We start from the raw sequence: 20,660 nt of genomic DNA, 5'->3' as shown, positions 1-20,660 counted from the left end.
CTATAAGCACCAAATTATTGAACACCCCTGCCTATACCATGCCATCTGAAGCCATGAGGCCCATCTTCAAGATGCCTGTTCTACCTCTAATGATGGTTTTCCCATGATGCATCTGGCTACCTCGGTTCAGGTACCACTTCCTCCAGGAAGTCTTCCCTGACCATCACCTTCTCCCCTGCATATCCCAGCCCAAAATCAGGTCTATTATGGAACATGAGTGGCAGAGTGATGCCCATGCAGAGTGAGAACAATGCTTATCCATTGTCTGGGACAGATCTGGAATTCATGTTAAATATTAGGAGCAACTGAGAGTAGCCATTCCCTGAATGTAAGTGAAACACTGTCCTGGTCCCCCTGCCAGCCCCAGTGCACAGCTAAACGTGCTGGCCAAGTGACGAGTCGCATCAGATGGCTCCGAGTCTGCAGAACAAGATAGCGTGTATGGGCACGGGTTGGCTGTCTGGCTCCGGCTCCTTCTCACTGACCTGCTCTCCGCTGAGCACTTAAGATTAGGTGGTTTATCCCAGAGCAGTTAGGCCACAGGAACCTCCCGCTACAGTGCATCTCAGGGTTTGTGCGCCTACCTGCACAGGGGCCTCTATTCAAATATTGATGACCCACAGCTTTGTGACAGCCGGTGCCTCGCTGCTCCACTCTCTCAGTGAAGGAGGGGGGGCCTTCCTCTGAGAGGGGGGCTGCTCAGGTGAGAGCTGGGTTTCTGAGAAGGGCGGACAGCTCGCGGGTGTGCACCTGACCACACGTATTTTTATGTGTGAATGATTCAGCGCAGCTCTGGGCCCAAGCCTGGTAGTCTGAGGCCTCCCGTTGTCAGGACTCACTTTTGTGGCAGGGTCTGTCCAGCCTAATTGTCCAATCACTGTCCTCCATGACTTCATTAGGCTACTGGGGACACTCGAAGTCACCAGTGCAATCAAAATTTCAGCCCCCATTAACACAAATAAAATCCAAATGAAAGAATCGCAATGTCGAACTCTAGTTTCTCAGAGTTTTTAATGGAGAAAAACGTATCTTGGTTTTATTATCTACTCAAGTACTGCTTTGTAAGGCCCCTTCCTACTGACATTTACTCTCCCTGATAAAGGCATATGTTTCTAGTGTCCCCTGCATATCTGTGCCATTTCCTGTTCTCTGTTAATCTACAGCTACCGGAAGGGAAGGGATGCATGAAGGAGGAAAAGATAACTCTTGCTTAAAGAGCACCATCCAATGCCAAGGTGTGTACAATGAATATGTTTTTCTATGACTCCCCACAACTTTAACAGGTCGGTATTAGGACCCCCTTCACCAGTGAGTGAACTGAGCCTCCTGAAAGTTATGCAGTTCACCCAGGGTTACACAGGGAGTGGATCTGGCCTGCTCCGCCCCCCAGGACCCAGCTGCAACACTCCGATGCGTGAGTCACATTTACGACAGCTAACAACCTGTTAACCTTGGGGTGCCTGGGCCCTCAGCACATGAAATCCACCTGCATTTTCCAGTTGCTGACATGTTCACGAGTCTGACATTCTAGCACAGGAAGACAGACGTACAAGATGTTTTATGTAGGAAAACCGCTGATAACGGCTAATCTTCTAGACAGGACCCAAAGAACAGACAGTCCATTATTTTTCTAACTGTTCCTAATGTGAAAGGACCTTCGTCAGTGTTCCAGCCTTGGCAGGAAGAATCTGGGATGTGAACCAGAACCTGCTCTTCTCCTTGATTGTAAGGGGATCTTGGTTTTGTCATTCAACTTTGCCGAGTCCTACCTTCCTCATCTGTAAAATGGGCACAATAAATTACACTGAAGGCATCACCAGACTAAAGCTCTTTTTGAAACTCCTATTCGGGTTTCTTGGCTTTCGTCTAAGAAATCTAACCAAGATGTGAAGTAGACACGTGGTCGGATAATAGTGACTGATGGTCACTGCTCATTGCGTGCGGGCACCGTGCTAAGTGCCTTCAGTCATCATTTCGTTTAATCCTCGCAGCACCGTGAGTGCTGCTGTTATCCCCACTTTACAGATGGGGAACAGGACGCCGAAAAGTCGGAAACCTCACAGGTCACAGAGGTGGGAAGCAGGGGATGTGGGTTGGCATGGAAACCAGACGGCCGCCTTCCAGAGCCCACGCTACTCACCACTGCGCACACTGCTTCCCGTGTGTGAGTGTGACGATGCTCGGGGTGTCACGCAGTTGGGTGAATTGTTAAGGGACATCTGACCTGCGTGCTCCTGCCAGAATATTCCCGCCCAAATGTCTACCTGCTGCTCCGGCACCGTGGAGTGTAGCTTGGTGGTCCCCAGCACCACCTGCAATATGTCAGTTCCAGGAGCTCTGCCGGCCTCTGTTACCTTCCCTCAGCCACCACCACCCTCTGGCTTTTCCCTGTGCCATTCTCAGTAGCTTCTTGTGTCTACTCAGGCTCTTCCTCCTGCTTGACCCCCGGGAAGCCTTCCCAGACCCCTGGATTCGGCTACCTGGCTGCCTTCTGTTGGATCGTGAGCATCCTGCACTTCCCTCTGTGCTGGCAGGACCTCGTCAGGGGACACCCTTTCCTCCTGTGGCTGCGGCCCTGTCCTATGCTGACTGCACCTCAGTCGGCTTCACGTTATCAGCACCTCAGACTGCCCATGGTTAAATTTGTCCCCAGCCAGTCTTTAAAAATTTGGATCCTAGAACAGATGAAGGACATTATAATGGGACAAGAGGTGAACTCCAAGCAAAGTCTGTCCTTAGGTAGGTTAATACTACCGTACCAGGTTCAATTTCCTAGTTTTGGCAAATATAGCATGGTTATGGGTATATGAGGTGTTAATGTCAGAGGAAGCTGGGTGAAGGTTATACGGGGCCTTTCTAGACCATCTTTGTGACGCTTCAATAAATGAAAACTTATTTCCAAATGAAAACTTCAAAACTCCATCATTAGATGGCTTTGCAGCGAAGTGTTCAAGGCCACCCTTTTGGAGTCAGACAGACCTAAATTACAACCCTAACTCCCGAACCACGCACTACCTATACTGCAGGGTCTTAGGCAAATCAGAGTCATGCAGTCTCCCTGAACCTCACTGTGCAATGGCCTGGCACAGGGAGACACTCACTGGACAGCAGTTGCCTCTGTTGCAGTAAGCATTAGAGTCTCAGCCAAGGGTTCTTACTGTAACAACAGGTTAAGAATATGGCCTGCACTTCCCTCTGCAGTCTTTTTCCGATGCACACCTCCTAGCATCCCGACACACCCTATACTCAAGCCACATCCACTGTCTACTCAGTGAATACCTCCAAGTGTTCTAGCTGTTGTCCTGGCTGGTGACAGAGCAATGAATGACGCCGATAAAAAGTTGCCACTGCGAACAACTTATATGCTGGTGGAGATGGACAGGCGATACATAAACAAAGTTTATAGTGTGCTGATTCTCAGAGTGGCCCCCGTCCAGCAGCATGAGAATCACCTGGCAGCTTGTTAGAAATGCACATTCTCGGGCCCCACCCCAGACAAATGCACATTCTCAGGCCCCACCCCAGACCCACTGGCTCAGAGACCTGGGGGTGGGGCCCCCCCAGACAGCTTTGACAAGCCTTCCAGGTGATTCTGGTAAGTACTCAGTTTCAGAACCACTGATGGAGCATGTCAGGGATCACCGGTGTACTGGAGAAACTAAAGCAGGAAAGGGGGTGGTGTGTCAGAGTGAGGAGGGAGCGTTACAGTCTTAAGTAGGGTGGTCAAACAAAGCCGAAGCCATGCCCTGGCTGGTGTGGCTCAGTGGATTGAGTGCCAACCTGAAAATTAAGGGGTCACTGCTTTGATTCCACTCGGGGCACGTGCCTGGGTTGCAGGCCAAGTTCCCAGTTGGGGGAGTGTGTGGAAGAGGCAACCACATATTGATATTTCTTTCATTCTCTTTCTTGTTCCCTTCCCCTCTCTAAAATAAATTAAATAAGTAATTTTTTTTTTTAAAAAGCCAGAGTCATAAGGAGCATGAGGGAGTGGGCCTCCAAGGTATCCTGAGGAAGACTGTCTTAGGCAGAAGCAATGCCAAGTTCAAAGGCACTGGGGTGTTGCAAGAACAGCAAGGAGACCCGAGCAGCTGGACTGGGTGAGCAAAGGGGAGCGAGCAGGAGGAGCGGGGGCAGAGGTCATGGGGCTCCAGAGCTCGAAGGGACTTAAAAAGCCGTTGCAAAGAGTTTGACATTTCCATATTGAACTACAGTTCTTCCAAAGAACACCCTACCTTTTCCTACCCAGGTTGGAGTTCTCCCTCACCCCGCACCCACCGCCTGGCCTAGTCAATGGTCCAGTTCCTCTCTTTCTTAGTTTCCCCATCACATGCTGTCAGAACGAGCCTCTCCCATCCCCAACTTCTGCAGGCACCTTGGTTTATCCCAAGCCACAGTGTACCTTCCCTAAATATAGGTTTTGCCTGTATTTTGCCCTGTTGGATTGTGTCCCCCCAAAACAGAAACTTAGCCCTTTCCCATCTGTATCCCCACTGCCCATCACGGTGTCTGATGCTACAGAAGTATTGACTGAATTTCTCTTAATGCATCAGGAGAGAAACCAGCACATTACTGGCACTGGGCAAATACTGCAAATGTTGCCAGTGACTTTGCAGTTTTCCCCCGAGGTAATAAGAAGAAAAACATAGAGATGGACTTGCAAACCACCAGAGTGTTTTGGATGTAGCTGTGGGACTGGTCCAGAGTTGGACTAAAACCTGCACTGTCACCCCCAGCCTCCCTCCCTTTGTGCCTGACGGCCTGACCGGTTCTGTTGCCGGCGGCTCAGGGATGGCCAGGGTGTCAGAGGTTCCCTGCTAGCCTTGGGCCCACATGCACCAAGGTGGGAGGTGGGCTTGAACTCCAGCCCTACCACCCTCAGGCATCGCCAACCTTTTTCTTTTTTTGAATATCAGGAATCCTTTTAGCATCTGGGGAAACCTGTGAGATGTTACCCTATTGTGAGGTTTGAAATGCACAAGATAAAAAAACCTAAGATTATGGAGAAAACACATTTTCCTGAAATACAATTGAAATCATGTAAAAAGTTACCAGGTTATTAAAAAAATAAAATTGTTAGGGTAGTACTTTTGCCTCAGCATTAAGACATGAAGTCACAAGATCTAGAGGCACATTCAGTCGGTGCAAAATTCTGACGGAGTGATGAGCATGAGAGAAATTCACAACTGTCGAGGTGTGAAATTTATCTGCAGTTCCCAGCACTGACATTGACCGAGGTGCTGCCCTTACTATAGTGCTTTTGGGTCCCGTTCACGATCGAGGGGAAGCGCCAAAATTTAGCTTGTTCCTGAGTCTGGCCGTTAGAGGTTGGTAGGGGAAAAAGTACTTTTTCTATCCCATTTTACTCTGCATGCTACACCAAGACCCCTTCAACCCAGAATATAAGTTGGGATACATTACTTTACCTTTCGAAATTTCAATATTCACATCTGTAAAATGACGCCTAATTGGCAGCTGTTTTATTTTATTTTTTTCCCCCAGCAGGAGTGGCAGGAGTTAAAGGAGGCACAGTCTCCCCATCATCTGGAATATACTCTAGGTCAGATCTCCGGTTGACCCATCTGACATTCATCTTTTTCAGCTGAGAATCCAGACTCGAGCAGCCGTGGGGGGAGAAAGCCTTTCAACTTGAAGAGTAAGTGCCCCTGAGGCGCTGCCACCCTGCATTCTAGCCACGCCCACCTCCAGCCCAGAGTCGGGGAGCAGGCACTGCTCAGGCCTGGAGGAACTGTGGGTGGCTTCCAAAAGGCCACAATGCTTGGGACAATCTACCCTAGCTCACTCCTCTTCCAGAGGACCTGTTAGGAAGGGTACACTGTTTGCCAAACAAGATCACCTTTCGTCTATAGTTGCGGTTTCAAAGAGGATTTTCTCAAAACTCAGCAGTGCACTTAATTACCACCTGGCATGTGCCTGCCTAACCCATATATTCTAACTCATTCTCCAATTAATTTCCATCTTAAAATAGCATCTTTACTATCCTTAAGTGACATTAAGTTGGGTTTTTAAGCCCTTGAAAGGTATTTCCTCTGGGCCCAGGCCTCCAGAACTGCCCTCTTCAGAGACCACGTGATCTCTTTAAGCGCCATGGTGCACAGCCCCTTGAACTTCAGTCTGCGTCAGAGTCACCCAAGGAATCCAGTCAAACACAGATTGCTGAGTCCACCCAGAGACTCTGAGTCACTAGGCTTGGGGCAGGGGAAGGGGGCAGGCTCCTGAGAATCTGCATTTCTAACACACTCTCAGGTTCCTTTACCTCTGTGGGCCCACTGTCCTCATTATTAAACCAGGGCAATAATACTTTCTTTACACAGATGTTGAAAGGACTGGAAAAAGATATATAAATATATTCAATGCACGAAGCCCCTAACAAGTTTAATAACTACTAATTCCCACGATGGTGCACTGTGGAAAGAAGGCTGAAAGGGGCTGAAGATGCCGCCAGAGCCGTCTTAAGGAAGAAGCCGAAATTAGCTGGGGAAGAAGGGAGCAAAGGACATTCCCAGAATAAAGGGCAGTGTTCCGTGCCGGGGACCTGAAAAACACAGCCAGTTGAGAAAGCTGCCAGAGGTTACACTTGGCTGCAGCAGGTGCGTGGATGATATGTGCATGAGCAGGGACTTGAAAACAAGGGCCTTTTGTGCTGTTAAAGAACAACAAGAAAGAAAGAAAAGAAACAACAGGCCAAAATGGAGTCACCTTTGCTAACCACATCACCAAACAAAAACTTAATAACCAACATCAGTGCAGCTTCAGCCTCTCCCAGGAATGGAATTTTAAACCGATCTGTCTGAAATTTGCTGGTCAATGCTTAGGTGCAAGTTAGATCCACAGGAAGAGAGGAAATAGCCCAAGGAGTGTAAAGCACGAGAGAAAACCTGAGGGCTGGATTCTGGGAAAAACAACATTTATGAGTAATCCCTAATGGAGCTCAAGTCAAGGTTAATGACCACGGGCAGGGCCTGAGTTTCCTGTTCTCGGAATATCTGTACTCAAGCACACTCTGGTTCAAGTGGACGTCAAAGTCAGCCCTGGTCAGTGGCACCCGCCACATCCAATGCAGCACTTCGATGGTAGAAGTAATATAAGGAGATGCCACCCCAGGGCCACAGGGACCGAGCAGGGAGCTAGAACGAAAGGTCATCCTCTAGAGATGGGCCTCTTCTCCAAAAATTGTTGCATACCTGAGACCCCTGCATCTGCCAAAGCTGAGAATTCATCTGCTGGAAGAAAGACATTGTGAAGCATGCACTGTCACAAAAATAAATACTGTTCCCTTTTCTCTTCCTTGAGACAAACAGGACACCCACCACGAGTCCTGTTTCATGCTGCCTAAGCTATCCCACTGGGCCGGGCCGAACCAACCGCGAACCGGCAGGATCCCCCTGCCTAAGCTATCCCACTGGGCCGGGCCGAACCAACCGCGAACCGGCAGGATCCCCCTGCCTAAGCTATCCCACTGGGCCGGGCCGAACCACCGTGAACCGGCAGGATCCCCCTGCCTAAGCTATCCCACTGGGCCGGGCCGAACCACCGCGAACCGGCAGGATCCCCCTGCCTAAGCTATCCCATTGGGCCGGGCCGAACCACCGCGAACCGGCAGGATCCCCCTGCAGCCGGGCCTGAGCTCGCCCTTCCCGCCACAGGTTTCGGAACTGTCTGATCTGCAGGAGGACAAATGCCCTGCCCACCCAGGTAAGGGGAAGGTGGAAAACTGGCACGGGGTCTGCGCTCTTTCTACATGGGACCGACCAGCAGAGCAGAGACTGGAAAAGCCCACAGGGAGGAGGGAGCACCTGCCTCATGTAGGCGGTCCCAGGTTGGCCCGGACCGAGGGCCATTCCCGTGTCCCTTTGTCCCCACTTAAGGAGATTCAGTGCTGACAAAAATACAATCAGACACACTGGGGCAATTTCATATACGTCTCCCCATCTCTTCCCCTTAAAGAGTGAATCTAAGTAGAAGTTGATTCTCTCTAATTTTAGGAAATACATTATGCAAAAATGAGGCACACCTGCCTGGGGCCTAGACCTCCCCAAATAATCAACAAGCCTTAGTTATTCCCAAAGATGTCTTCTTCAAAGAAAACCTGTGGCCTAATTCTTGAAAAAACGCAGCCCCCCACCCCCCGCAATTTCACAGAGACAGGGCCTGCAGTGTGGACGTTCAGGATGGGGACTGAGCTTTGACAAGACTGTCACGGGCTAGAAAAATACAGGAAAGGTTTAGTCAGAAGGAACGAAAACACTGTGTACGGTGGATATCTGATCTCCGCCAACCTATCTTTATTACAGCTGGGGCGGGTGGGGTGGGAGAAGCAGTTCTAAAACCACCAGACCGTGGCTACAGAACTGTAGGGGGGCGAGAGGCCTTCCTCGGGGGGCACGGCTTCTCTAGCACCCAGACACACCTGTGCCCGGCCAAGAGCCGTGGCATCGGACCTTTAAGTACCTTGGTCTGGAACATGCTATTCTCACAGGCTGCACCTGTGAACTTCCTGGAACAGTGTGTTCCCATTTGAGATGACTCCCTGGAATGCAAAGACTTCAGCTGTGGGTCTAAAGAGACCCTCCTCCAAGGTGGAGCCCCATCACTCTAGAGAAGGAAGGGAAAGTCCTAATGGTTCCCAAGAGGGCGGGAAGGGGCTGGTGGGAGCTTACGCAGCCTCACGGTCATTTCTGATGTTCCCCAGGTGGGCCCCAGCTGCCAACCCAAGGTGAACTTCAAGGCCCGAGCCAAACAGTAAAAAAGGTCTCTCCACTGTGTTGTTATACAGATAAATGCATCTTTAAGGAAGTGCTTGTACAAGCCCCTTGACCACAAGCTGTGGAGGCAGGAAAGCTGTTCTCTTCAGGATTAGATGCCGATGCAATCCCTGCGGGTGGGATTAGGTAAGAATGCACCTGGGTGCCGTTGGGACAGTTCTGTTTGTGTGTTTGTTTTCTGTGGGGCAGTTTCCCAGACGAAACCTACACGGGCACACTTGCAAAGGCCCAGCTGCTCAGGTGGCATCAGAAGCAGGTCATTTCTGATTCCCTTCCCTCCTCGACTCCCCCTGCCCCTCTGCAGCCTCCTTCGGGTCACCTCCTGGGACCCCCAAGTCCCCTGCCCTCAGCTGGGAACACAGACTGAATATCACTAAGTGTCTGCTCCTGGCTTGGGTTCCTGGTCACCATTAGGCTGGAGAAGCAGAGCAGCCCCCTTCTCAAGAGAGCGTGGCATCCTGCAGCTGGTTGGGCGTGCTGGCTACGCCACGGTGCCCCGGAGACCTGGTGTGAGGCTGCCGTGGTCCAGCAGCTCCGCTCCGAGATGGGGGCTGTGGGTGGGTCTCCTGGTGTTTCACTGTATAAGCCCCAACCCAGGAAGGGCCTCGCTGGGCTGCCTCCTTTGACCCCGTGTAGCACTCACTGCTGGCAAGTGCGAATAACGCCCAAATTCCAGAATTACACCATCTCAGAGTGAATGTGTCCTCACTACCTACACCAAAAACCGATGAATGCATTCTGATCGAGCAGCAAGAGAGAAGGGTTACCTTATTTCCAAGTATCTTATGTCAACAACCCATTTTAGGTTCTGTATTTGCCACTCCTGAATAATTAAAAGTCAAGGTCAACACGTCACTGAAGGAACCCATAATTACCATCCACGCACAAGCATTAGACTCACTAAATTGACTCGGATTGTTCTTAAAAGGGTGGCAGGAGAGCTGGAGCTTGGCCTCGATTTTTATTTAGGGAAGCAGCCCTTTGCGCTTTCATAATGTTTGCTTTCATAAGGAAATCAAAGCACATTTAAGGTAAAGGTCCTGCGTAAATGACACAGCCACCTTCTAGATGGACAGCACGGGGCTTTGAGGAATAGCAACGCCACCATCTTCATAGCAGCTGATGGGAGGAATGCCAGGTACCATCAAACCCCGCACCTCCTTCTTTCCGCAAGAAAGGAAACAGAGGTCCCGGTGGGGGAAGGAGCCTTCTTCAGACCCCAGGGCCAGCGGGTCGGCAGACAGACCTGAGAGCCCCTGTGTTACCAGCTGCAAATGCAATGCTTTCCCCACTCCCACCTGTCATAACAAGCGAGGCAGTTAGTGAACGCCTCCCAGAATTGCTGCTTTGCCTACAGTGTGATTTGCATAGCAGTCATCAGACACCCGGATGCACGGCAGGTGAGGACAGCCTGCGTCAGCTATGCCCAGCACACATTTGTTACGAAAGGAGTGATTCCAGGCTTTCGCATGCCACCTTCCTGGGTTGGGCCTCCGTGGACAGGCTGGCAGGCTGGCAGGCTGGCGGGCTGGGGGTATTTCTGAAAAGCGAGTGGGGGGAAGGCCAGGACACAGCAGAAGGAGGCGTCTGGGGCAGCCCAGTGGTTCTCATCCCTAGACGCATTAGAATCAGATTCTTTTTTTTTAAAAAAGATTTTATTTATTTATTTTCAGAGAGAGAGGGAGGGGGAGAGAAACACCAACTGGTTGCCTCTCCCACGCACCCTACTAGGTACCTGGCCTGCCAGCCAGGTATGTTCCCTGACTGGGAATCGAACCAGTGACTCTTTGGTTCACAGGCTGGTGCTCGATCCACTGAGCCACACCAGCCAGGGCCAGAGAGATTTTTTGAGAGTTCCAATGTTAGGCTCCACCTCCAGAGATTCTGTTTGAGGGGACTGGGGGTGGGATCCAGGCGCTGGCATTTTCCCAGCTTTCTTTGATGATGCGGGGTGCAGATAGGGTGGAGAACCACGGGAGACGAGGTCTGGGTGTCAGTCAGCGCTGGGCTGAATATCCCCAACCCCGTCACCCAGAACTCTTCTGAGTTTCCCTCGTTATATTAAAGGGAAAGAAAAGACAAAAATCCTATCCTGTTGGTGGCTGTGAGCATTCAGTTAGATTGGTATGTAAAGCATGCAGTTGTCTCTCAATGAATTCCACTCTTCCTCCCTTTAAAGAAGGGAGGAAGTATCCTGAAGTCATCCGGTGAGAGAGCAGGTGAGGACAAGGAGAGGGGCCGGGCAGCGTGAAAGGTCTCTGGCCCCGGGTCAGTGTATCAGAATTCTTTGCCGCCTTCTGCTCTCTCCCTTTTTTCTAGAAGAACTATCCGTGTCACGCGGTGGCTGGGCACACCTGATTGGCCAGGCCGTGGTGCTGCCCACTCAGGGATCTGCATTACTTCGGGTGGGGAGGCTGCTTGTACTGACTCAGTACAGGTACCTGCTGTGGGCGTTAGGCCATCGGGAGAACCTTTGTGGGGGAACAGGGGGAGGACAGGAGACTGACCAGGGGCAGAGACGAAGTTCTCTGTCAGACACGCCCTGGTGTGTGTCTTCTACCTGCCTGTGGTGATTTTCTGCCAACCCAGCCCTCACAAGATGCCTCAGTGAGTTTGCAAATAATTCAAGAAGGCCCTTCCCAGGGACATCAGATACCATTTCCATTCTCATCTCTGAATGTACAGCCTATGGAAAATTCTGGAGGCAGGGCATGGAGCTAGAGTGAATAAATAGCAACAACTGATGCCTTGGGTTCTTAAAGCCACCCTGGGCTCAATGGCAAAAACTGTACCCCAGGCTTGATTTCTCTTTATTCCTCTTGCACTTCACAAGCTGGGGGAAATGGGGGCGCAGGAATCAGAGTTCTTGCCTCCTGGACAACCCTGCGCTTGACCGCTGTGTGGCATCAGCCTGCGTCCAGCACCGGCACAGTAGGGTTCCCCACCCGCAGCCAAAGGGGCTGCCTCTGCTGGGCTGTGGGGTGGGTGTGGCCTTTTGTTCTCCAGCCAGCCTTTGTGCAGAGCTCCGCCGGCTCCGGCCGCCGGCTCCGGCCGCCTTCCTGGGTCCAGGTTCTTTCCCAGCACCCACACCCAGGGGCAGGGTCTCCCTGAGTTCCAGCTACAGAAGCGCCCGCAGGCCGGAAGCTCTGTCCCCCGGCGTCACAGTTTGGCTCAGGTGGGAGAGGCGGGCAGCAGTGTGGTACGGGGAAGTGATGGTGGTCTTCGCTGTGGCGCCTTGTTCACCACGATGGGTGGCAGCTCTCTGCCACTGATGTTCAGAATATTCAAGTGGCAGGACGGCCCTGGGTTCCCCACAAACTTGGGGTCCTGCTCCCTTCCCTCGCCCAGAGGTCCCCGCCCCATTCCCTGAAGTCATCAGGCACATGAGCCATTCAAGTGTGCAGCTGTTTTTACTGCAGTGTGAAGGATTTTCGGGGTACAAACTATATTTAGAAAAGGTTAAAGTTCATGTGAAAAAATCAGTGAGGCACAAGGGGAAAACATTAAACAGCCTGTGGACTTTTGTAGTCCTGCTCTGTCTCCTAATTCCTCCTACAGATACATGGAGCCAGGGGTCCCCAACCCCAGGGCCATGGACTGGAGGCCTCTTAGGAACTGGGCCGCACAGCAGAACATAAGCGACAGGCGAGGGAGCCAGGCTTCGCTTGCACCTGTCTCACACCCCCAACCCCCTGTCTGGGGAAAAATGGTCTTTTACGAAACTAGTCCCAGGTGCCAAAAGACTGGGGACCACTGACTTAAGCCCTTTATTTTCCATAGGAAAGGAAGTCTGTTCATTTTCATGTCCCTCCTTTCACCTCAGGTGGTGATTTTCTTATAACTATCAGAGCCCTTGATTTAACAGGGATCTCCAAGGAAATGTTAAATGGGACCCTTTCCAGTGTTGGAAAATACAGCCTAGGAATTCTTAGAAATGCAAGCCACCCACCTAGAGGCTTGACTTGTCAACAGTAGGTGGCTTTCCAGGCCACGGTACTGAGAGAGGGTTGTGTTTGAGGTGTGTGAATTGGCATTAAAACGGAGAGGAGGGCTCGAACCTAGACCATCAGTGAGCGAGGACCTGGAGACCAGGGTGCGGGCCTGCGTGTGCAGCCTGACACTCGCCCAGGTGGCCCTTCAGCTGCCAGAAGTGCTGCCTGTAAGAGCCTCAGCTGTCTGCTGGTGCTGGGGGGGCCTGGCCAAAGAGAGTCCCCTCGAGCCAGGTGAACCCCCCTTCCTGGGGCAGCCTGCAACCAGGGCCTGGCCCCTTCACCTTGACTCAGGCCCACTGTAGAGCACCAGCCCCACTGCAGAGCCTTGGGGCCCGGGAGCCTTGCTGGGCTGCCTCTGCCCTTGCCCAGGTGGAAATCTTGGCTGCACTTCTCAGTACACTGAGTCCTTACTTAACACCACTAACAGGTTCCTGGAACTACAGCAAAACTTCGTACCTACAGTGAAACCTATTTTACCAAAGGTTAATTGATCTAAACAAGAGTTAAGTTGTTAACACTCATCAACACTATAATGAACTGACATTATTCAAGGACCTGCAGTACACACCCATGTTCTGTCTCCATCTCAGAGTCTGCTCCCCAGGGAGCCCCACCCGAGATGATGGCCAGAGCACCTCGGCCACAGCTTTTGAACTGAGTGCCATTCCCATGTCCACTTTTGGGGGCGTTGCCACCATCATCAGGGAAGCTCTTCCAGTGCAAATGGTAGATGCTCTCCGCTGCCTCCACTTGGCTGCGGAAGTGCCGTCACTGTCTTGGGTGAGGGGACCAGAAGTGCAGAAGTGCAGCCTCCATCCTAGACCAACTGAGTGAGAACCTATGTGTTCACAAGCCCCCCCCCCCAATGCTTCAGATGGGTCTTCATGCTTGGGGGGTGGCGGCGGCCGTGCACATCGGATGAGAGACTGAGTAGCCCCGACTACTGGGAGCACAGAAGCAGCACCCTGCCCTGGAGGAGGTGTCTGCTTTTAGCCTAGATGTTCTTGTTCCTACTAAAAGCAGTTTTAAAACCCTCTATTTTTCCAGAATCCAATCACAAGCAAAAGGATGAAAAGCAGGCAGATGGTCAGACGACAAATTGCTCAGGTTGGGGAACAGAGCTGCAATGTTTTTTCTTCTTGGTGTTGTCACCATTTATTTGTTTATCTTTAAACACACAGTGTTATTTTGCCTTGGTCTCAGGTGTGCAGCATGGTGGCTAGACAGTCACATACTTTACAAAGGGTCTCTTTCTCCGGTATTTCCAGTGCCCACCTGACACCACACCTAGGTGTCGTGATGCTGTTGGCTTGGCTTTGTCGCTGTGCCGTACCGGCTACCCCATGGCCGCTTTCTAACTACCAGTTCATACTTCTTCATCCTTCGCCTCTTTCACCCGGTCCCCTAACCTGGAGCTATGATATTAAGCAAAAAAAGAAAAAGCATGTATGTAAAGTGCCAGCATCTCCCAGAATATAGAGAAAAGATGGGATACTTCCCTTCCAAAACAATAGGTGGGCTTTGAACTCGGCCGTGACTTAGAACTTTCCCACATGACCCTAAGGAGACCCACATAAGAAAAGTCCCCAAGGGAATGCACACACACGCATGGACACATGTGCTCTGCTCTGTCTACACGTTCTCCTCGGTTCCTCAGTGCACCTGACTAGTTCCCACTAGAATGACAGCAGTTGGTAGTAGGTAACATGCCAACATGCTCCTGTGTAAGGAAATGCTTCTATGGTCTCACCTCATAGGGAGGTTCCCTCATTTTCGACAGATGCTTCTGTGGCTCACGGTGTCCTGTAACATTGTGTTAAACGTTCTCTCTGAACTTCCAGACTGGCTCTGACCTCTGTGCGTCTCTTCCAGTGGAAGTCCTAGAACGCAGAGTAGGAAGGATGGGTGAGTGGTGCGCGGCAGGAAGGCCGCTGCACCGTGATGGGTTTATGTCTCAGGGGCCTGTTCTCGCTGAAGGGCAGCAAGAGGAAGGCAGCTGGGCCCACAGCTCGGCCAGCCCTGCCGGAGCAGGCCCCCAGGGGAGAGCAGAAGTGTTCACCAGTGTCAAGGGGAGCAGCGGGGGTGCAGTTCTGGATGAAACGGAGTCAACGTGTCCCTCCCACTGAATGCCACTGTCAAACCTGAACAGGGACAGCGGAGAGCTTGGAAAAGTCAATGGTAGTAGGTGGGTCAAGGAGGAAACCAGAAATCAAAGTACCACTGACTCGCAGTGAGTTTCCTACTTGTCTTCTGTATCCCCCTGTCTGGGTTTGGGGCAGCCCCCAAATTTGAAAATGAGCACCAGGTGTGGATGAAAAGAGCTCCCTCTCGCTCTGGTCGATGTCCAGTTAACACTCAGAAAATGGAAGAAATCCCACCGTTCGTGACAGTCAGTTTGGTAGCATCTGTCAAGAATCTAAATCTGCTGCCTCTTAACCCTTCGTTCTGCCTCTGCAAACCTATCCCATTTGTACGTGTGCCGAGGGTGCTTTACTGTGGCTTTCACGTAATGGCAAATGAATGCAATAATTAATAAAGCGTTATGAAATTGCTACAGATGAAATGATGTTTAAAGTATACATCACACTGGGGCTGTAATGAACCTTTCAGGAGAGCGAGATGGGACCCCAGTGCGCTGGCCTGGGAGGGAGCCGTGATACATTGTCAAACAAGAAAGACGTGTGTTAAACAGGGCACCACCAAACCGGGTTTTGTGAGTGTATGTGTGTCTGTGACTATAACCGACTGGAAACGAGAAGGATAAAAACCAAACTGGTATCAGCAGTTGCTTCCGAGGAAGACAAGGAAGGACAGAAAAGGTACTTACACTCTTTATGTATCTGTGTGTGTGTATTTTAACAAAGAACAAGTATTATTTTTGACATTTAAAAAAAAACGGTAAAAGGCCTGCGTATGCAAGATGAATAACAATATCCTCCAGTGTTCTCATCTTGGAAATTCGCTAAGTAGTTTTCACTCTCTTCTGAGAATTTAGCATTTTGTTCAGTTTCCTTAAGAAAGGCCTATTATCTCCTTCGGCATCTCCCAGTCTGTACGTTCTCTGTTGCTCCATAACCAATTACCTTAAAACAAATAACCGTAGACATCGTCATGGTTTCTGAGAATCAGGAAGCTGGCAGGGTCCTGGCCGGATGCTTCCGGTCAGCATCTCTCATGAGGTTGCTGTCAAAATGTTGGCCAGGGCTGCGGTCACCTGAAGGCTTGACCAGGACTAGAGGGTCCCCTCACAAGTCCCTCGTACAGCTAGCTGTTGGCAGGAGAGCTGGGCTCCTCGCTGGCTCGTGGTCAGAGGCCTCTTTGAAGGCCACTCACAGCACAGAGGCTGGCTTCCCCTCGAGCGATGAGTCGGAGAGATGGAGTGACCAAGATGGAAGCTGCGGGACTTTTACAACATCATCTTAGAAGTGCCGTACTATCCCTAGAGTGCATGGTCACACAGACTGACCTTCGTACAGTACGGGAGGGGAATACTCTAGAACGTGAAGGCCAGAAGGCAGAGAGACCACTCAAGGCTATCTTGACGGCTGGCTACCACGACCGAACTTCCCCGCTCTCCTTCTCTTTCCCCTATGTTCACGGGCCTTCTAAGAGCTTGCAAAGTGCGGGTCTCCCCTACAGCCTCGCTGGTCCATTCAGGGGGGCCTGAACATCCATCCAACCCTTCATCAAAGAAAACACTGTGGACATACGAAATTCTCAGTCAAGGAACCCGACCTTTTCCTGTGAACAAGGGAGTTTGGACTTCCCTAAAATGTGACGAATAAGGAGAGTTTGGCGACACTGCAAAGAAAAGTAACTGATCAACCACGAAAGTATGGGGAGAGACCGGGCACCTCACCGAGGACCCCTTCAGCCGGGGGCATGTCATTTACTCCTACCCTGCAGCCCCTGCTCTGTCCCCACAAGTGAGGGTGGCTGCCTCTGCTCCCCAGTAGAAATTCCCATTGGCCATGGAGACAAGGGAGCGGGGATGTCTGCCAACTTGCAGATTGACAATGAAGGCTAGTAGAATCGTCTGTTACTGAGAAAATATTAGATGGCAGTCAGTAAAAGCTGTGACTCTGCACAAGAGTCATATGACTCTGCACAAGAACAACACGGAGCATTCCCAGGCATGGGACATCCGAAAATTTAGGAGAGAATTTCCTGGCATGTGTATATACCTGATTGCAAAAGACGGTTATTTATTCCTAGGAGTATAATTGAATGGTACTATTCTGTGGAGCATAGGTTCCACCAAACACTTAAGTCTTTCATAAGATGCTCATAGATATGATGGAGGAAGAAAAGTAAGAGTTGATTCATCAGAAGTTGAGCAATCCTAATGCAAAGAGTGTTGATTAAATGACTGCTGTCAACTTGAAAGAGGGAACGTGCCTTGGGGCTTTGAACTTGGCCTTGCCTCATTGAGCATTGCTGTAAACTACTTGGACAAAGAAAATGTGCTTATTGTGTTTTCAAGTATTATAGAGTTAGACAGGAGAGCCAAGAAGTTGGATAACAAGATCAGAATTTCCCAAGGTCTGCAACAGGCCGAAATGAGAAGGCAGAAGCCATGACATGAAAATGAGTCGGAAGCAGCATCACACGCTGCCCAGGTACAAAATGGGAGACGCCTGGCACAGGACCAGCAGGGGCAGGAAAGCTTGAAGTGAAATGCAGATTCAGTCTGAGTCAGCAGCTTACCAGCTCTGCCAAAAAGGCAATGCAGAAATCAGTCCGCCTTTGTGAGGACCACACTGCTCAGAGCCAGGGAGATGTTGGTCTGAGCAAATGTGGATTTCAACTCTGACGATGGGGATTCCTGGAATAATGAACAGATTTCTCTTTGATTACAGGTACCTTCTAACACCAAGGTTATACAGGCCTCTGTTTATAACACTCTCAGGTGACCCAGCCAGTAATTCTGTCAAAAAAGGAAATAAATGGATTCAACTCGTTTTTATTTGTTTAAGTGATAGTTATGGAGAAAACATATATTCCAGGTCCTCTGCTGAAAGCCAGGGACACAAAGGGACATCTTCTCCCAGTAATTCATCCAAACACCAGCGTAGGGACTGTTACACAGCAGTTTGGTCAGTGTGATTAAAAGCCCGGATTTAGTTAACCTCACGATGCAGAGATTGTTGGAGTGGGCCTGCTGCAATCATGTGGGCCCTTTAAAAGCGGAGTTCAAAGCATGCAAGGGACTCTGTGCCCCATTGCTGGCTGGGAAGTCGAAGGGGCTGCATGTGAAGAAGTCCTGGGGCCTCTAGGAGCTGAGAGCTGCCCCCAACTGACAAGCCAGCAGGAAAACGGAGACCTCAGTCCTACAACCCCAAGAATGAGCTAGGGAGAGGGCCTGGAGCCCCAGGGGAGAAAGGCAGCCTTGCCAGGGGATGGCCAAGCCCAGCATTCAGCCACATCCTACCCAAACCTCTGACCCACAGGAACTTGAGGGTCACAAATCGGTGTTGTTTTACAATGCTAAGTGTGTGACAGTTTGTTATACAGCACCAGAGATGAACGCAGGATGAATAGACAGCAGCTGCACGGTGAGGTAGCTGCTCTGATTGAGCAAACCCACAGTGTACATGGTTGGTCAATCCATCAAAATCTGTTTCCCCCTCTCTTGCCTAAATGAATCTCAGTTTTGTTCGGGTAGCCATGCCTCATCCACACCCGTATCCATGAGCTGATTGACGGCGCTCCAAGCTCCAGGCGTGGGGCTGATCTGTCTAAAATGGGGTTTCTCAGCTATGGCACTGTTGACATTTTGGCCTGGATAATTTTGAGGGCTGGCAGAGGGTGGGGTGGGAAGGTGCCCTACCCACTGTAGGATGTTTAGAAGCGTCCCTGGCCTCTACCAACTGTGTGCCAGCGCCATTATTTTCCCTGTCCCCCACCCGTGACAATCAACTATATCTCTAGATATTGCCAAATGCCTTTGATGGGGGGAGAGGGATGGGGAGCAAAATCACCCCACTTGAGGACTGTTGATCTAAAGACAAGTGTGCCCCTCCCCCCTCACCGCTGATGATTGGTTCATGAACAGGTACGTGACCACTTTGGGAAAAGGAGCTGTAACGAGAATTTGAGGGAGGTTCTGAGAATACCTTCCTCCCTCTTCCAGGAACGTTGCTGGAAGTAGCCCCGTTTCTCCTCCTCTAGAAGTTCTCACGCAGAGAAGTGGTCCCACGGGCTGCTGCAGCCATCTGACACCCAGCGTGGCGAGGGAGCCAGTGCTGAAACCTACCCTGCCTCCAGACTCCTGGTTACGGTGAGCCAATTAACTTCCTTATTGCTCGAGATAGTTAAAGATTATTCAAGAGGGCTCCAGGGAGAGCTGGTGTTCGCAGCTAACAGTTGCCTAACTCGTGCCAATGTCCAAGGTGACAGTGAAGCCCAGAGAACAGGGCACCTCAGAAAGTGGAGTCAAGACGTGGGAAGGAAAGAGGGCAGGCCCAGAAGAGTCCAGTGTATAGAGCGCGTCACACCACACGTCGTTTTAAAAAAGGTCTACTCACAGCAACTTTCAAGTGTGCAACCCAGATTTATTAGTATAGTCGCCATGCTGTACGTGACGTCCCTGTACATTTTGTGACTTCGTACCTTCTGAACCCCTTGTCTGTGTCACCCACCCAGCAGTCCTGCCTCTGGCAACCAGCAGTCTGTTCTCTGTATCTGCGAGCTGGGTTTGGGGTTGGTTGGTTTTTCTTTTTAGATTCCACATCTGAAGGAGATTGTATAGTACTTGTCTTTCTCTATTTGACTGATTTCACTAAGCATAATGCCCTCAGTGTCCATCTGTCTTGTTGCAAATGGCAAGATTTTGTTCCACTATGGCTGAATTATTATTCCACTGTGTGTGTATCACATTTTCTTTATCCATTCATCTGTTGACACTTAGGTTGCTTCTGTATCCTGGCTGTTGTAAAAAATGCTGCAACAAACATAGGGGTACAAATACTTTCCAGATTGGTGTTTTGTCCTCCTTTGGACACATACCCAGAGGTGGGATTGCTGAATCACGTGGCAGATCTATTTTCAGTTTTTGGGGGAACCGCTGCCCTCACTTCCGCAATGGCTGCGCCAGTTTACGATCCCACTAACAGGGCACAAGGGTCCCCTTTTCTCCACGTGCTCACCAACCCTTGCTCTTTCTTGTTCTTTGGATAAGTCATTCTGACAGGTGTGGGGTGATATCTTACATGGTTTCGATTTGCATTTCCCTGGTGATTAGTGATGCTGAGCTCTTTTCATGTATCTGTCGGTCATCCCCATGTCTTCCTTGGAGAAGTGTTGATTCCGGTCTTCTACCCATTTTTCAATCAAATTGTTTGCTTGCTTGATTTTGCTATGAAGTGGTGTGAGTTCTTTATGTATCTCCTATGTTAACCCCTTATCAGATGTAGGATTAGCAAAGCCTTTCTCCCACTCAGTAGACGGCCTTTTCGTTTTGTCGGTGGTCTCCACGCTGTGCAAAAACTTTGAGCTTGTCATAGTCCCACTTGTTCATTTTTGCTTTGGTTGCCTGGACCTTTGGCGTCACGTGACATCACACCTCTGACTCTGACACCACCTGGAAGAATTACTGTTGTCTTCATCTTGTGTCCCCGGGCAGCTAATGGCTTGTTCCTTGTTATAGGGCAGCCGCGGGTCCGGACTCAGACCCAGGTCTTCTCCAGCCAGATACGCTTTTCCCCGTGACTTCTTGTTGTCCTCCTGCTCAAAACTATTCAACACATTCCACTGCTTCCAGAAAAAAGTTTAAACTTTTGAGCTAAGGATTCAAAATTTTCCATAAACGTACCTCTACTGACCACTCCAAAATATGTAAATTGGCTCCAGTTGGGCCTTTTCTTGTGCTTCCCTCCCGAATAAA

General features: G+C 50.4%; 2 long non-coding RNA genes across 3 annotated transcripts in view; one reads left to right on the top strand and one right to left on the bottom strand.

The window, feature by feature from the left end:
- Positions 1 to 20,660, top strand: part of LOC119041735 (uncharacterized) — a 28,394-nt gene continuing 7,734 nt past the window's right edge. Inside the window, exons 1-7 of one of the 2 annotated variants that reach the window (XR_008389829.1) lie at positions 1 to 130; positions 1,164 to 1,235; positions 3,963 to 4,097; positions 5,600 to 5,653; positions 6,333 to 7,713; positions 8,795 to 8,909; positions 18,909 to 19,055. This is a non-coding gene — a long non-coding RNA (uncharacterized LOC119041735). Of the gene's footprint in view, positions 131 to 1,163; positions 1,236 to 3,962; positions 4,098 to 5,502; positions 5,654 to 6,332; positions 7,714 to 8,794; positions 8,910 to 18,908; positions 19,056 to 20,660 lie in introns of both variants that reach the window. The other variant, XR_008389830.1, reaches the window with a different exon arrangement.
- LOC128625972 (uncharacterized) lies at positions 12,659 to 19,002 on the bottom strand. Its single transcript, XR_008389831.1, has 3 exons — positions 18,892 to 19,002; positions 14,526 to 14,655; positions 12,659 to 14,190 (listed from the first exon to the last, which is right to left on the bottom strand). It is a non-coding gene; the product is annotated as an uncharacterized LOC128625972 (long non-coding RNA).

The sequence above is a fragment of the Artibeus jamaicensis genome, unplaced genomic scaffold (assembly GCF_021234435.1).
Source record: "Artibeus jamaicensis isolate MK-2021 breed Jamaican fruit bat unplaced genomic scaffold, CSHL_Jam_final scaffold_1689, whole genome shotgun sequence".
NCBI lineage: Eukaryota > Metazoa > Chordata > Mammalia > Chiroptera > Phyllostomidae > Artibeus > Artibeus jamaicensis.
Note: the sequence above shows the minus strand (reverse complement) of the source record. Positions and strands in the feature narration are given on the sequence as shown.